General features: G+C 43.9%; 1 long non-coding RNA gene across 1 annotated transcript; it reads left to right on the top strand.

Annotated features, from left to right (window-relative positions):
* The first annotated feature begins 1,894 nt into the window (after positions 1 to 1,894).
* LOC102899477 lies at positions 1,895 to 9,214 on the top strand. Its single transcript, XR_002150549.3, has 4 exons — positions 1,895 to 2,290; positions 3,262 to 3,401; positions 3,808 to 3,893; positions 8,927 to 9,214. It is a non-coding gene; the product is annotated as an uncharacterized LOC102899477 (long non-coding RNA).
* Positions 9,215 to 17,517: the final 8,303 nt, after the last annotated feature.

Here is a 17,517-nt window from a genome sequence, read left to right as displayed (position 1 = left end):
TCTTTTGTGGAAAGATAATGCCCTTGTCTGTATTTTCCAAGCCCTGGTGAAAGGGAAAACCTCCTTTCCCTTCTTTCCTTTTTTTTTTTTTTTGGAAAATTTTTAATGTTTAGTTATTTTTGAAAAAGAGAGCAGAAGAGGAGCAGAGAGAGGGAGACAGAATCCGAAGCACACTCCAGGCTCTGAGCTGTCAACACAGAGCCCGACATGGGGCTAGAACTCACAAACTGTGAGATCATGATCTGAGTCCAAGTTGGATGCTCAACCGACTGAGCCACCCAGGCAACCCCCTCCTTTTTTTTTTTAAAAATGATTATTCGTTTTTGAGAGAGAGAGCGAGCATGAGCAGGGGAGGGGCAGAGAAAGGGCGACAGAGGATCCGAAGCGGGCTCTGTGCTGACAGCAGTGACCTGATGCCGGGCTTGAACTCATGAACTGTGAGATCATGATCTGAGCTGAAGTTGTAAGTTCAACTCACTGAGCCACCCAGGCGCCCCAGAAACTTCTTTTCTGATTATGGCCTTTTGGAAATGGCCTCGTCTTGATCTCAGGACAAACTCATCTTTCACTTGCTTTTCCTGAAGGGTTAGAAAATTCAGAATCTACAAGTCATCTGAACTATTAACCGACTTTGAATTCTTATTCATATTCATGATTTTTTAAATTTATGACTTTACAGACTGTATTATTGATAATATTTGGTGCAGACAGTTCTTTTGTGATGAGTACGACTTTAAAATGTCTTTGAAGTTTTGCTCTTTTGCCCAAAGTTCATCAGTGATTGTTTCTTCTTTATACCTGCACTGTATCTTCCCAAATGTACTTGGCTCATTCTTTTTTTTTTTTTTTTTTTAATGTTTGTTTTATTTATTTATTTATTTATTTTTCAACGTTTTTATTTATTTATTTTTTTGGGACAGAGAGAGACAGAGCATGAACGGGGGAGGGTCAGAGAGAGAGGGAGACACAATCGGAAACAGGCTCCAGGCTCTGAGCCATCAGCCCAGAGCCCGACGCGGGGTTCGAACTCAGGGACCGCGAGATCGTGACCTGGCTGAAGTCGGACGCTTAACCGCCTGCGCCACCCAGGCGCCCCAATGTTTATTTATTTTAGAGAGAGAGAGAGAGAGACAGAGAGACAGTGTGAGCAGGGGAGGGGCAGAGAGAGAGGGAGACACAGAATCCGAAGCAGGCTCCAGGCTCTGAGCTGTCAGCACAGAGCCTTACACGGGGCTCGAACTCATGAAATGCGAGTTCATGGCCTGAGCTGAAGTCGGATGCTTAACTGAATGAGCCACTCAGGCACCCCTGACTTGGTTAATTCTTTGAGTGTGCTCTTGCAGCATCCACCACTCTGCTTTCGTGGCTGCTTTAAGTGGAGACTTCTAGAAGGCATACGTGAGTCCAGATTTGCCTCCTTTGGGGGAGCACCTTTATCCCTGAGGTTGGAATAAGTGCCAATAAGTACTTTTTCAGTTGCCTACTTTCAGACCTAGAGTCCTGATTTAGAACCACCATACAATTTGGAATGGTCATGTTACTATTTCTGGTGTATAATTATTTGAAGTTTTGTATTTTGTTGCCTGTCAAACTTCTTGAAGATAATGTACCCAAGATGATGTTGGCGCAACATCTCGAGATGGTCTGCAATGCTTAACCATCTCAACAAAAACTGGACCACAGATGGGAAGGGCCTGAGGGTTTCTCCTTCCTAAGCTTCCTTGTTACTCAAATGTGGCTTTAAGTAGCTTCCGGCTGCTACGCGCGACAACCAGGAAAGGTCCTGCCTGGTACTGAGGTACCACTAAATGTAGAAAACTTCAATCTTTATCAGCAGTGCTTTTCAAAGAAAGATCTTTATCAAAGGGGGGGGGGGAGATAAGACAAGGTTAATAAAAGGAAACCTTGTTTAGGATGGAGTTGGGAGGCCGGCAGGGGGAGCTCTCATGCTCAGCGCTAGTCAACGACAGAGCCAGCAGGAAGAGACGCACCTTGCACAGGATAGGCTACCTTAGCTAGTACTTTACTGCTCCAGCAGGAGGAAGACCTGGCAACAGCCCAGCCAATGGGAGGCAGTCACAGCTCAGCCAATGAGAAGCCACTGTACTTCAGACTCCCAGTTTCCTCCAGTGGACTTTTCGTTTAGAAGAGCCTTCCCTACTTCCCCCTTTCCCCTGGAAAAGAACATTCCTCTCCTTTGTTCTCCAGACTAGCCTGTGGTTCTGCCGAAGCTTGCTGGTCCTAGGTTGTTGCAATTCTCTGCTACTCCCAGATAAACCCATTTTTCCTGGTAAAATAACTGGCACTTTTATTTATGTATTTAAAAGTTTATTTATTTTGTGAGAGAGAGAGCGAGCACACGCTAGTGGGGGAGGGGCAGAGAGAGAGGGAGAGAGAGAATCCCAAGCAGGCTCTGCACTGTCAGCGCAGAGCCTGACTTGGGGCTCAGTGTCACGAACCATGGCACCATGACCTGAGCTGAAGTCAAGAGTCAGATACTTAACCAACAGAACTACTCAGGTGCCCCCTGGCAGTGTTATTTTTAAGGTTAACAAGGGTTACTTATTCTCAGACCATCTTCAAATTTAAACATGATTTGTAAGGATTTCTCTCGTTACTTAAAGACAAAAGAAAACAATTGACACAAATTCAATGTTAAAAATATTTTGGAGGATTTGGTGTTTATTGACACACAAAGTTGGCAAGGTGAATTACGGGAATATTAATTTTTTCTTTTTCCTGTGCATTTCGGGGGTTCAGGTTTTTTGACGATGCGGGTGCCATTTAAATGAAAATATGAAGTTGATTTGGTTTTGATACTTGCAAAGACCACTGCACAGTTCCAACTTTCTATTCAAGCCAAGAAATCACAGAAATCTCATTAAAATGAGATTTTGAGAAGAATTGAAATTTTTTGCTTTATGTGCAATTTTAGATCTATTCCCTCTACCACTCAAATAGACCTTGAATCTTAACGTGTTATAAAAAAAATGAGGCCAAGACTTTTTTTAAAAAAAGATTGCTTTTAATTTTTCTTCATGTGTAGAAAATATATTTCCAACATGGAAAAAAATTTAAATGCAAAAGTTTTGGTGTATGTATTTCTGTGCAGTTTTCTGGGAAGGAGGGGCATAGCTTTCTTCAGCTTTTTCGAGGAGTCCGTGGTGCTCATAAAGGAAAGAACCGTAGCATATGGCCAGGTTGGGCACTGTGACCTCTTTTCCACCTGGTTCTAATTACTCCCAATCACTGGTTGGTTAGGCTGCGAGGTTGTCGGTGTGCCTTTGTACCTCAGCCAACTACCCTTTGAGACCCCCCAAACTCAGGAAGTTTAATCAGTCCGGTCTCTGGCCCTTAAATCAATCAGGACCTCATTGAAGTTCTGCATGAATCTCCCAAAGGTAAACAGATTTCTATTTAAATGTTATTGCTCTCATTAGCATCAGCTGTTTTCATTATAAACGTGCTGAGATGTACTTTCTAATCCAGTTTATAAATTATGCTTACTACTTTGAGATGTTGAAAAATCTATCTATCTATCTCTATCTATCTATCTATCTATCTATCTATCTATCTATTTATTCATTCATCTCTGAGGAGCCTTTACTACCTCGCTCAGTGGACCCTTTGCCTGTGTGGTCTCTGAGTTCCTGCTCTTAAAACCTGTGGTTTATCTTCTGCCCCCAAGTGTTTCTTCTTTGACTCCTTTACTGGCATGTTTTTCCTCCTTCCATGCTATTGCATGGCTATCCTTCAAGATCCAGTACTAACACGTTCTTTTTTTTCTCTCTACGCTGGTTCCTGCAGAGTAGCCAGCTACCAAGTTTTCACCATCCTGCCACCTCGGTCCTGGCTTCTGCTTTGTGCACTGCAACCTGGCTTCCTGGGGCGTGGTAAGTACTTTTAGCTGGTCTGTGGTTTATTTCAGTAGTTACATATTGATTGGAATGTTGCCTTCCACGTATAGCAAGGAATACTGGTTTCCAATTACCTTAGTTGCATGAAGTTTCCTATTTAAAAATGCACTTAAATTAAAAAATGAGTTGATTGAGAGCAGGGATTGACCAACTTTTTCTGTAAAGGGCCAAATAGGAAATATTTTCAGTTTTGTGGGCTACATGGCCTGTTTTGCAACTACTCGATTCTGCCGTGGAAGCTTGAAAGTGGCTGTAGACAGTCGTACATGAATGGGTGTGGTCAGGTTTGGCCTGCAGCTTGCTGAGCCTTGATTTCAAGGAACTTATTAAAACAAGAATTCAGGGAGTAAGTGGACATAGTAGAAACCTTAAAGCAGAATGTACATGTTTTAGGATTGAGACACTTGGTTTAAGCTACCCCTTTGTTCAGTATGTGTTCTCTGTTGCAACTACTCTGTGCATTCAGGGTGCTCAGAACATACATCCTCTGTCTTGAAGGGGCTTAGTCCACACAGAGAGACAAACAGAAGAGCAGGTAATTACAGTAGGCATATGTGTGCCTGTGCGTGTAGGAGGAAGAGTGGCTCTGTTGGTCCTGAACAAACTTCCCTTTTCCCCACCTTCTCTAGATTATTCACCTATACATTATTATATACTTTATGCTAGCTTTTGCCCATTTTACAGACAAGGAAACTGAGGTCCAGAGAGGTTAATGAATTGCTGAAGGTCACAGAGCTGGTAAGGGGAGGGAGCGGGATTTGAACTGGATAGTCCGACTCTAAGATCAATGTCCCTAGCCCCCACAGTGCTCCCCTTGCCTCACTTACCTTGACTAAAGAATTAGTTCATCCCACCGGGACTATTCGGTATAGCAGAAACCGGCCTAGTCTCTGAAAAGTTGTCAACCTAGGGAAATGCCCTTGATATCCTCCCTCTCACAATACCCCTGCAAAGGTGACTCAAGCAGTGTAGATGGGAGAAGCTGGTCTCTTCACCTGCACCAGAGGTGGACTGAGGACTTGCTTACCAACCAGAAGCTGTAGGTTGTAGGTTAATAATCACCCTGCACTTCTGTATGAGTCACTAGATACTGGACACTCTCCTAGGCACTTTGCATGGCTTGTCTGTATAGTTAATTAATCCTCGTAACAACCATTTGAGGGGGTGTATTAGTTTCCTATGGCTGCTGTAACAAATTGCCACAAACTTGGTTGCTTAAGAGAAATTTTTCTCTCTCTTCGTTCTGGAGGCTGGAAGTCTGAAATCAAGGTGTTGGCTAGGATGTGCCCCCTCTGCAGCCTCTAGGGGATGCCGACTCTCCCGGCGTCTTGTGGCTGCCCCTGCCCCGTCTGGTGGCCCCCGCCCCCTCTGCTCCCTGGCTTGGGGCTGCATGACTCCCATTTCTGCCCCCACCATCACATGGCATTTCCCCTGGGTGTCTGTCTCTGTGGCTCCAGATCTCTCTCCTCACAAGGACATTGGTCATCACACTTCGATGCTACCCTAATCCACCAGGATCTCATCTTAATTTGATGATATCTGCAAAGACCCTGTTTCCAAATAAGGTCACATTCACAGATGTTGGGGGTTAGGACTTCCAACTTTCGAGGGAGGACACAATTTGACCCACAACAGGGAGGTACTGTTACTGTTTCCATTTCACAAGTGAGGATCCAAGGCAAGGCATCGTGAAGTTAAGAATCTGTCCAAAGTCAGGCCGCCAGGGTGGAAGTTAAGAATCTGTCCAAAGTCAGGCCGCCAGGGTGGCTCAGTCGGTTAAGCGTCCGACTTCAACTCAGGTTACGATCTCGTGGTCTGTGAGTTCCAGCCCCTCTGTGCTGACAGCTCAGAGCCTGGAGCCTGCTTGGGATTCTGTGTCTTTCTTTCTCTGCCCCTCCCCAACTTGTGCGTGCGCACACATGCTCTCTCTCTCAAAAATAAACATTAAAAAAACAAAAGAATCTGTCCAGAATCAAACAGCTTTATTCGAACAGCTGGATTCGAACTCAGGTATTCTGAGAGTCTGTGCTCTTAACCACTGTGTTAACAACTGCTTTGCCTGCAGAGCTGCCTGGCTTGGCACTTCAGGCACGCCGGGCCCTCCCTCCCGTGGCATCTGGTGACAACAAACACGCACTGAATTAGCTGAACACAAATGTCTAAAGCCCTGTGGCTGCATCAGGGTGGCTCCCAGGAGCCTGAGGACAGGTGAGGCGCTCGGCTGTGCATGGGGATTTTGTTTACCTCAACAGGGAATCAGGCTCCCAGTGCGGCCAAGTTGGGCACATGACCAGCTCCTGCTGCCACCCTGGGTAATTGGTTTTCTGTGTTCATTTCAATAATGAACGGTATTAAAGGAGGCTGGAGATGCAAGGGAGATACAAGCATTGTGGAAGGAACAAAAAGATTTTAATGTGTTGAGTCGGGTTCTGGGAAAGATGAGGGACATGATAATCGAGTATTAAAACAGAAGAGATTATGCAGTGGTCCTCACACCATCCATCACCGCCCTCGTCCTGGGCGGGTGGCAGAACTGAGTCTGCCGAGATCCCGGCATTATCTCCGCAGTTTATTTACATCTCAAATCAGGTTGCACTGACAGCAGCTAAAGAAATTCCAGGGAAGAGATGTAACTGCATGATCTATTTCCTACAGAAAGTGCAAACACAATACAGACTATCTGGTTAAATATATCATCCCAGAAATGATCCAACCGCCGAATGCTTAAGTCTGTACTTTATATTTCTCATTGTCGTGAGACCATTACACGCCCTCAGAGACCACCTGCCTCTCCCCTTCTCTACCTTTCTGTCTGCTCCTTCAAGACCCCTCCTTCCCCCTTGCCTGAGATGTCAGTGCTCCCCAGGGCCTGACTTCCACATTATTTTCTTCTCTCCATATTTGCCTGGACAGCCTCATTTCCTTCAAGGCTTTCACTACCGGCTGGATGTGTACTGATGACTTCCAGACTGACCCTTTGGAGGTGCCCAACACTTGTTTTTCCCTTCTCAGTTATTTACATGGCTCTTCTCAGTTAACTACATCTTCATAGTTAAAACCTAGACAATATGAGGAGTCTGCAAACCGCCCCCCCTCCCCTCTTCTTTGTCCTGTATGTGCCTGGTTCCTGTCTTTATGGGAGAGCAGTGCTGGGTTCTTATGACTCCTTCCAGAGGCTCTTTACATATATAGAAGAAAATACAAATATAAATGCTAATTTTCCCTCGTTTTCTCCTCAAATGTTCTACACATATTCTGCACTTTGCTTTTTTCACTTTTGATCTTTCCATGACAGTATTTAGAGAAGTTCATTTTTTTTTCTTTTTATTTAAAAAAAATTTTTTTTGAGGGGCACCTGGGTGGCTCAGTCGGTTAAGTGTCCGACTTCGGCTCAGGTTCATGATCTCATGGTTCTTGGGTTCAAGCCCTGCATCGGACTCTGTGCTGACGGCTCAGAGCCTGGAGCCTGCTTTAGATTCTGTCTCTCCCTCTGTCTCTGTCCTTCCCCTGCTCACTCTCTGTCTCTCAAAGGTGAATAAATGTTAAAAAATTAAAAAAAAATTTTTTTGGAAATGTTTACTTACATTTGAGAGAGAGTGAGAGTGTGTGAGCAGGGGAAGGGCAGAGAGAGACTGAGACAGAATCTGAAACAGGCTCCAGGCTCTGAGCTGTCAGCACAGAGCCCGATGCGGGGCTCGAACTCACGAGCCATGAGATCATGACCTGACCTGAAGTCAGACACTTAACTGACTAAGCCACCCAGGCACCCCTTTTATTTCTTTTTTAAATTCACAATTGCACAGTGTCCCATTGTCTGGTGGCTGTCCCATAATTTATTTTGCCAGTCTTCTAACAGTGGACATTTGAGTTGTTTCTAGTCACTTGATGTGATGGTTAATTTTATGTGTCATTTTGTCTGGGCCATAAGGTGCCAAACATTTGGTTAAACATGATTTCTGGGTATGTCTGTGAGGAAGTTTCTGGATGAGATTAGCATTTGATTCAGTAGACTGAGTAAGCACATTGCCCTCCCCAATGTGGGTGGGCCTCATCCAATCAGTTGAAGGCCTGAAGAGAATACAAGGCTGAAGTATTCTTTCTCTGCCTATCTTCAAGATGAGACATTGGTCTTCCTTGCATTTGAACTCGGACTCAGACTCAGACTGGAACTATACCACTGACTTTCCTGGGTCTGGACTTCTCAGCCTTTATAATTGCATAAGCCAATTCCTTATAATTTCTCTCTCTGGATATAGTTATAGACAGATAAATAGGGAAAGATAGAGATATACAAAGATACAAATCCCAAAGGGGGTATAGATCTATTGCCATGGTTTTCTCAACACATGCCTTTCTAGCACCTCTGATAGGTGAGGAGGAATCGAGAGAGAGAGAGAGAGAGAGAGAGAGAGAGTCGGGGAGGGAGGTTGGTAAAGACTTCCTACCCAGACAGGACAGCAACACTGGCTCAGAGAGAGGGAGGAGAGAGTGTTAGAGAAGGAAGATATAATCCCTGGCTGGGCCTTTTTTTTTTTTTTTTTTTTTTTTAAGAGATAGAGTGTGCGAGTAGGGGAGAGGGACAGAGGGAGAGAGAGAATCTTAAACAGGCTCTATGCTCAGTGTAGAGTGTGATGTGGGACTCGATCTCACGAACCTGGGATCATGACCTGAGTTGACTGAGCCACCCAGGTGCCCTCTGGCTGGGCCTTCTTTTATCAAGAGCAATCATGATCTTGACTGATTTGGATTCTGGGCAGAGGAGCTTATGTGCATTGTTATTATAGGGGACAAATCTTGACCCTCTCTTACACACTGAATTGCATTTCCTTAAAATTCGTATGTTGAAGGCTTAACCCCCAAAGTGACTGTATGTGGAAGTAGGGCCTTGAGGGAGGGAGGTAGGGTGAAATGACATCATAAGGATGGATCCCTGATCTGATAGGACTGATATCCTTATAAAAAAAAGGAAGAGACAACAGAGTGCTGTCTTTTTCCTTCCATGAGCACAGAGGAAAAGCATGTGAAGATACAGCAACAGAGCAGCATCTTCAAGCCAGAAGAAAGTCCTCACCAAAACCAACCCTGGAACCTTGATCTTGGACTTCTAACCTCCAGAACAATTAGAAAATACATGTTTGTTGTTTAAGCCACCTAGTCTATGGTATTTTGTTATGGAGGCCCAGCAGACTAATGTACCCATGTTGTTTTAATTAACTTTAGTTAGATAAGTAAGAGTTACTTTGAATCTCCTTGTAAAAAAAAAAAAAAATCATTAAAGAGTTTTTAACCAACATCTCTTACCTTGGTTCTTTAACCCGGCAATTGGCAATCTGTGGCCCACCGTCCCAATCTGGCTCTCTCTCTGGTTTTGAAATAAAGTTTTATCAGAACACAGCTTATTCATGTATAGATTGTCTGTGGTTGCATTTGACATATCTGTGATTATCTACAGCAGAGACCTTATAAGGCCTGAAAAACCTAAAATATTAACCATCTGGCTCTTTATAAAAGATCACTGACTACTGCTGTAGACCATTTCCAGATGTAAGCAATGTTACCAGTTTGGTGTGGATTATTTCAGTTTAGATGGCACAGCATTACTTGGGGTATGCATATGTGTGTGTGTGTGTGTGTGTGTGTGTGTGTGTGTGTGTGTGTGTGTGTGTTATAGTAATGGTATCCTTCTGGGAGTCTTGGATTTGTCCATGTTAGTAGACAGATCTACTTCACAGGTTTAACTGCGGCATGGTATTCAAAAGTATGAACATACTTTTTTATTCCATCATTTTCTCAATGGACGTTTTGCTGTTTCCAGTTTCTTCTTCTTTTTTTCACCCACCAAAACAGTACCACAATAAATATCCTTTATGTGCATGGGTGAGTGAGTGATTGTGATTGATACCAAGACTAGAATTGCCAGGCCACGAGGCAGTTACGTTTTAAAATTTGGTCATACTTTTTAATAGATTATGCATTTATGTGATTTGAAAATAAAAGATATACAAGGTATACATTGCAAAATCTCACCCCTTGTTTTCTAATCTATTTTGCCCTCCCCACCCCTATAGATCTTAGTTTCTTGTATATCCTTCCAGAGTTTCTTTATGAATAGATAAGAATAGGTATTCCTATTTTGTCTTATATATCTTGTATTCTTTTATATCCTTCCAGCGTTTCTTTATGAATAAGGGATAGGTATTCCTATATTGTCTTCTCTCTTACACACAAGGTAGCATCCTATCTATATACTTTTTTTTCTCATGATTTTTCTCACTTGACAGTATATTCTGGAGATCTTCCCGTAACTAAATCTCATATAAGTATACGGAGCACATACCCATGCCTTTTTACACAGTATTTAGTTTGCATAGTATCTCTTTATGTGGATGTAGGTTATTTACTCCATTATAGAGGATCACTTCCCCCCCCCCCCATCTGTTGCTACTGTATAAGCAAGACACACACATTTTAAATTTTAAGAGGTACAGCCATGTTACCCTTCGAAGGGGCTGTGTAGTTTGCATGCATTTTTAAGGAGCTGAAACAGCAGACAGTTGCGTGCACTGTATGCTCCAGCAAGTTCAAACTGTTGTTGGTTCCCAGAACCTGACATATTTTGTCATGTGTCCTAGCTATTCTTTTTATTGGGGCCTCCTTTTCTACGCTTTGTCTGTCTAGCTGACTCTAAAATCTTCTGAGTTTTGTCTTGAAAATCTGGGAAGCCGTCACTAACCCCTATAAGTAGAGTTGATTTATTCCCTTTCTCTGACCACAGATGCTTGCCCACATTCTATTTTTGCACCTTTCACATTGTGATTTTTATTTCTTTACCAGTCTTGTCTCCCTTCTTTCATTGTGGACTACTTGAAGTGAGAGACCATATTTTTAGTCATCTACATATTCCTAAAGCCCAGGACAGTGCCTATTGTGGAATGGCTGTTCAATAAATGTTGGCTGGATGAATGAATTAACAAATGATTGCTACAAACAGAGATGAATCAACCAAACTGAATTTGGACAATGAATCCATGGGTGTGTTTATCCACTAGTCTGCCAATCATGCAGATCAGCTTATCTGCATGTGCCGATGGAATTTCCACGTAATTTGCATGCTGAAGGGGGAGGCTGCCAATTCACAAAGGATTCTTCTAGGCGTTTGTCATTCATTAGAGAACATAAGCTTGCACTGGTGTTTATGCAGCACAATGTCAGCCAATTAGAGGGGATTGTAGCTTGGAAACAAACATCTGCTTGATGCTGGGTAAATAATATTTAGAGTCTGGTGTTTTATAACTGCCTATATGATTCATTTGAATCCCATATAATTTAGTATTTGATCATGTGGGACTCATAGAGATCATGCCCGTATGCAAGTTACAGCTGCAAAAACCATACCTGGCATTTCTGACCATGGCCTCAGGTACCAAGAGATGCTTTCTGGTTGAGGTGACACCAGGGACTAGAAGTAAGAGTCTATTCAGTGGTAGCCACCTTTCATAAAGAATAACAGATTGGGGCGCCTGGGTGGCTCAGTCGGTTAGGCGTCCGACTTCAGCTCAGGTCACGATCTCACGTTCCATGAGTTTGAGCCCCGTGTTGGGCTCTGGGCTGATGGCTCAGAGCCTGGAGCCTGCTTCCGGTTCTGTGTCTCCCTCTCTTTCTGCCCCTCCCCCGTTCATGCTCTGTCTCTCTCTGTCTCAAAATAAAAACAAAACAAAACAAAAAAAAACAACAAAAAACCCACAAAGAATAACAGATCGACACCTCTCTCCAAATTCTATCGTGGATAACCCTTCGGTAGACAACTCATGGAGTACTGGGAAAATATGAATGTCTTCTGTCAGCCTTTGACAATTGGTTCTCCTTTTTCCAGGGAGAAGGAGGTTAAAATAAATGTAAGGGAAGTACCACTGATCAAGTTCCTTTTCTATCCCACGTTCTTCTCCAGGTTCCAGGTGCTTTTCTCACCTTTTATCCATCTGCAGCTCACAGCACTATGGGGTCAGAATTTTCAGTTACTATTTTACAAATAAGCAAACTGGGTCGGAGGGACTTGTCCCAGGCCTTCAGCTAGCAGGCAGCTGTGTTGCAAGTGAAAGCTGATCCGCCCAAGCCTCCTAGGATTCCCCCGCCCTCCCCCCCCCAAAGCCTTCCCAGAGGCTGTGGCCAATGGTATTGGGTAGAGCCATTGGCTGTGACATAGCTCTGATTCTCTGCAGATAGTGCTGGGTGGATTGGCTGTGAAATCTGTCCCCCTTGCTTCCAAATGAGATAATTAAATGCTTTGGTATCTTGGCCCATGGGGTTTTTAAGAACATCATCCAAGTGCTTTGTGTGATAAGATGAGGGACCTGATGAAAGCCTGCTGCAGGTGGATGTGTGCATGTAGCAAATGACAGCCAAGTGGCCAAGAGGGCAGGATCTTTGCTAAGCTAATAATATTGCCTACCAGTTTGCATCACCATCCTCAGAATTTTAACAAATGACTGGGCCACCGGTTTTCAACAGAATCATCTATGGAGCTTAAAAAAATATGCATGTCTGGTCACCACCCACAGATATTCCGATTCCATGGTTATTTTGAACAAGCTTTCCATGCTATTCTGATGCACAGCCAGCTTTTGGAATCTACAATCTAGTCTATGGATCATTTGAGTCATCAGAACTTGAATAAGGATTGCTTTCTTTGGGTACATCTTTTCTTGATCACATCAAATCAGTCTCTCCCTCTCTCTCTCCTTCCCTCCCTCCCTCCCTCCTTCTCTCCTTTTCTCTCTCTTATATATTTTTTGCTAGCAGTCAGAAATTCTTAAAAGCTTTTTGCCACAAAACCATCTGCTGGAGAAATCTCCCACTAGGTTTCAAATGCCAAACTGTTCCCAGTAGCAATTTTCTTTATTATTTTGGGGAAAAGAATGAATTACATTTCTTTCCTATGAAAGAAAATACTTTAGAAATAAAAATGTTCATTATGGACCAGTAGCAGTTGCTTATATTTTTGAAAGAAATAGCTTTGATATTAGACACGTGTTCTGTGAGTTTACTTCAGGTTTCCCTTGCGGGCTTGATTCTTGTCTCAAGGACTAGAAGTATGGGTGACGGCAGTCTGGGGGTGCTCTGGCGGGCAGTGGTAACCCTGAACGGAGACCAGTTTGGTTCAAAGAATTGCAGGATGTTTTTTGACTTCCTGATGCCCACATGCTTTACGGAAGCAGATCATATAATGCTACAAGCCTAGCTTGAAGGTTTATATGGGTATCACCTTGCATAATCCCTTCCCAGTTCAGACCCTTCCCCCATTACCATGAAAATTCCCATCCTGTGGCAAGTAACAGGAGTGTTCTTAAGAGACTTAGAATAAGCCTGAAAATGCTTCTTTTGCCTCCATTTGGAGATGGTTTTCCTTAAGAGCCTCACTGGATGATCTTCTAAACCTTTGAAATTCATTTGCTATGGCAGATGGCTGTCTATCCACCAATATCTCATTATCCCCGGAGTTGCTTCTGGGACCAGGGACCACACAACCCAGCCCCCCTTGCATCAACATGTGGTCACTGGATTAGCCCTTAAAGGGAACATGAGCAGAAGTGACATATGTCACTTCTGGGTCAGGGTCTTTTCAGAAGTGGGTACCTTTTCCATTCTTTTTCTTTCTTTGCTGAGTGCAGGTAATGTCAAAGCCCTCGGGGAAAGTAGAATTATGAGATGGAAAGAACCCAGGCCCCTGAGTCACTGCATGGAATGAAGTTGCCTGCTGACCACAAACACTCCCACTGGGCCTCGATGTGAGTGAGAAATAAGCTCTCATTATGCTAAACCACTGAATTTGCGATTTGCCTATTATAACTGCATGGATTGCCCTCATTAACCATACACTGGCTGATCAGCCAGGTGCTGAAAATCTTCATCTGGCTTAAGGCACTTTGACCTCCTAACACAGGGATGCTGATAAAAGCAATGACTCCTAATGTCCAGCGTGGAACATACAGGATAGGTAAGGAACTTTTGTCCTGTAACCACTGTTTGCAGAGAGAAGAGAGTGATGTTTGTTACCAGATAATGGGATGAGTAGAAAAGGATATTAAAGATAAGAGAGGACTGTAAAAGCAATGCCCATTGGGACAGGCAGGCAGACAGACAAATGATTTCTGCTCCTTCGGATGGGGGAGTATTTCCCACCCTGGTCCTGTTTAAGCCACCGATGACAGGATTTGTATCCTCCACCGTGCTAACCCTGTGGGGACAGTTCTGGCAGTAACCAGGGAAGAGGAGCACTTTGCAAATAACACGTTTCAGTATCAATAACAATAAATATCCTTGAAAGTCTCCACAAACCAGGCAGCAGGCTAGGTAGAGCGAGGACAAAAAAATCTGCCAAATTATATGTCTTCAAAGTGCTTACAAAGCAGTCAGGGTGACAGAACATAATAATAATAAATATTAAGGAACAGAGGCCAAGTATAAAGTGAATGGGGGAGAGGGAGCTGACACAGGTCTTCAGGAAGGAACAACCACATTTGGGCTGTGACAGGCATCAAGCAGAGACTCCTGGCTGGGACTCTCCATCTGGGTGAAGTGCAAATAAGAAACAAAGTCTCAAACCAGCCCTACTTGGTGTTAACCCTTCACCTGCTGGATCACAGGTAGATTGTGGAAGGTTCTTTGCGGGGGTGGGGGGATTGTGAGAGTGGCTTTTTCCAACCAATCAGAAGTATTTCATTTTAGCAATCCACACCACTGCACTTGTGCCTACTGGCCAAATACTGACCTGGTATAGAATTATAAAAACCAAAACATTACAGAGAAAATGGAATCTCATCATGATCCCACCCCTCAGAGAGGACTGTTGCTAACAGTTTAGGGTGTATCCTGCCAGACTTTAAATTTTGTGTGCAAACACAAACAAGATCTTACTATGCATTCTGAACCACAGGTTTTCCTTTTCTCCCCTCCCAAAGCAGAGTGTATTGTGAACATTATGTGATGTGGGCACACGAAAGAATTACCTTATGCTCTTGCTTTTCCTTTTATCTCCTAATTAGAAGTTGTGGACCTAAATCAATACCATTACTGAAGTGTTTTTATGCACTACCAAGCTGCATCCTTCCACTCGCACAGCATTTTAAGCATACGTTGTTGTTTGGTGTTGCTGCAAGCTCCATTACAAGTCCTGTCCTCCAGCTACTCTTCCTCCCGTTATCTTCCTGGTTGTTTTTCCAGTCTCTCGCTCCATGTCCTGCAGGGCTCAACCCTGGTCTTGACCTCCTAAGTGTACTTTAGCTTTGGAAGGATCCGTCGTGAGTTGTTAATTTCTCGGTCAGATCTCTCGTACCTCTCTCTCTTCCTTCATGCTTTCCCTGGTTTAGTGTTCTGTCTCCTACACCTGGTCAGATGCTGGGAAGATCCTCAGTGGTCTCCAGACCCTACTTTTCCTTAGGCTTGTCTCCCAGCATCTCACACCAGGAGTCAGATGGTGGAAGACTTTAATTCAAGGTTATGTTGTTTGGGTTCTAAGCTGTAAGTAAGAGGAGCAGATGAATTGACAAGTGGAAAGTAGTGTTTGAGGAGGATGGTGGGAGTAGTAAGGGGCAGTATAGAAGGTATGGTGCACGGTAAGTAGAATGACTTGTGGGGAGGGCAGCCAGGGATCTGTCTGAGGTGCTATACAGTGCGTGCTGAAACACCACTGGGTATTTAACCACTGGATATTGAAGGTATCTATTTGTATTCTTAAAAAAATTTTAATGTTTATTTATTTGTGTGTATGAGAGAGAGATAGAGGGAGACAGAGAGAGAGACAGACAAAACAAGAGCAGAAGAGGGGCAGAGAGAGACAGAGAAACAGAGAGACAGACACAGAATTTGAAGCAGGCTCCAGGCTCTGAGCTGTCAGCACAGAGCCCAATGTGGGGCTTGAACTCATGGACTGCGAGATCATAACCTGAGCCTAAGTCAGGCGCTTAACCAACTGAGCCACACAAGAACCCCATATTTGTATGTTGTTGTTTTTTTTTTAATTTTTTTTTTAATGTTTATCTTTGAGACAGAGACAGACAGAGCATTAACAGGGGAGGGTCAGAGAGAGAGAGGGAGACACAGAATCGGAAGCAGGCTCCAGGCTCTGAGCTGCCAGCACAGAGCCCGACGCGGGGCTCGAACTCACGAACCATGAGATCATCACCTGAGCCGAAGTCGGAGGCTCAACCGACTGAGCCACCCAGGCGCCCCTGTATGTTTTTTTTTAAATGTTTAATGTTTATTCATTTTTGAGAGGCAGAGAGAGACAGCATGAGTGGGGGAGGAGCAGAGAGAGACGGAGACAGGATCTGAAGCAGGCTTCAGGCTCTGAGCTGTCAGCACAGAGCCCGATGCAGGGCTTGAACCCATGAACCATGAGATCATGACTTGAGCTGAAGTCGGATGCTTAACTGACTGAGTCACCCGGGCACCCCATCTATTTGTATGTTTTTATTTGCAGCAGCAGCAGCAGCATGTAGCAGGCAGGACTCATAGGCTGGAAGTTTTTCTTTTCTGGCTATGCCATCTTTGTAAGAGTCACAACAAATAACCACCCAGTATAGGGTGCTGACTGGGTTTTCTTTCTGGACGTATGTATTCTCTTGAATATCTTGTAGTCATCTCAGATTCAGAATGTCTTGAAATGAATTCATCACCCTTACTCAGCAAACTTACCCGTCTTCTGCCTTTCCCCATCCCATAAATGACATCATCATTCCCAAAAGGCAGAAGCAGCCTCAATTCTTTCTTTCCTCTCACCCACCTCCTATAGTCTCACCATATTTGGTTGCATCTTCCAAAAACATACTTAGACCCCATCCTCTTCATTTCCACCTTTTTGGCCTCAGGCACCATCCTCTCTGACCTGGACCACTGCAACAGCCTGGACTCAGCTCCTTGTTCTCTTGTGATCCTCCCATCATTCTCCTCACAGCCAACAGAATGATCTTTCAACACTGTCAATCTAATCAAGCCCCTCATTTGCTTAAACCCCTTAATGGCTCCCCACTGCCTTCAGGAGATGAAAAGAACTCCTTACAGTGACCAGGCCTTATATGATCTGGTGTCTTTGCTTTATTTTACATCACCCTCTCCACTGTTGTACAGTTCGTCTTCAAAAGTGACTTTCTCTGTCCAGGCTTAAGACCTTTCCACATGCTGTTCCCTCTGCCTGGAATGATCACCAGTCCCCGCCTTTACTGAGCTAATGCTGCGTCATTTCTTAGCTCAAAGATCACTCATTCCAGGATACCCCACATTGGTTTGGATCTACCAGTTACATGCTCCTGAAATACTCTATACGTCTTGCCAGTATCCAGTGAACTTATGCCAAGTTTGTTTCCCTTCTAGATTTTTTTTTTTCCCATCAGGCAAGGTTCTACATCTCTATTGTTTACCATGGTATCATTTATACCCATGCCTGGCACTTAGCAGGTGCTCAGTAAACACTTGCTGAATAAATAACCAGGAGTCCAGGGGCCCAGACTGGATGAGAACTGAACTAAATGCTCTTGAATCTGGGTTCTTGACTGTCCACAGGCTGAAGTGATCTGAGGGGCAAGGGTTACAAGTGTCCAGCAAC

Source organism: Felis catus, chromosome E3, assembly GCF_018350175.1.
Source record: "Felis catus isolate Fca126 chromosome E3, F.catus_Fca126_mat1.0, whole genome shotgun sequence".
NCBI classification, from domain to species: domain Eukaryota; kingdom Metazoa; phylum Chordata; class Mammalia; order Carnivora; family Felidae; genus Felis; species Felis catus.
Note: the sequence above shows the minus strand (reverse complement) of the source record. Positions and strands in the feature narration are given on the sequence as shown.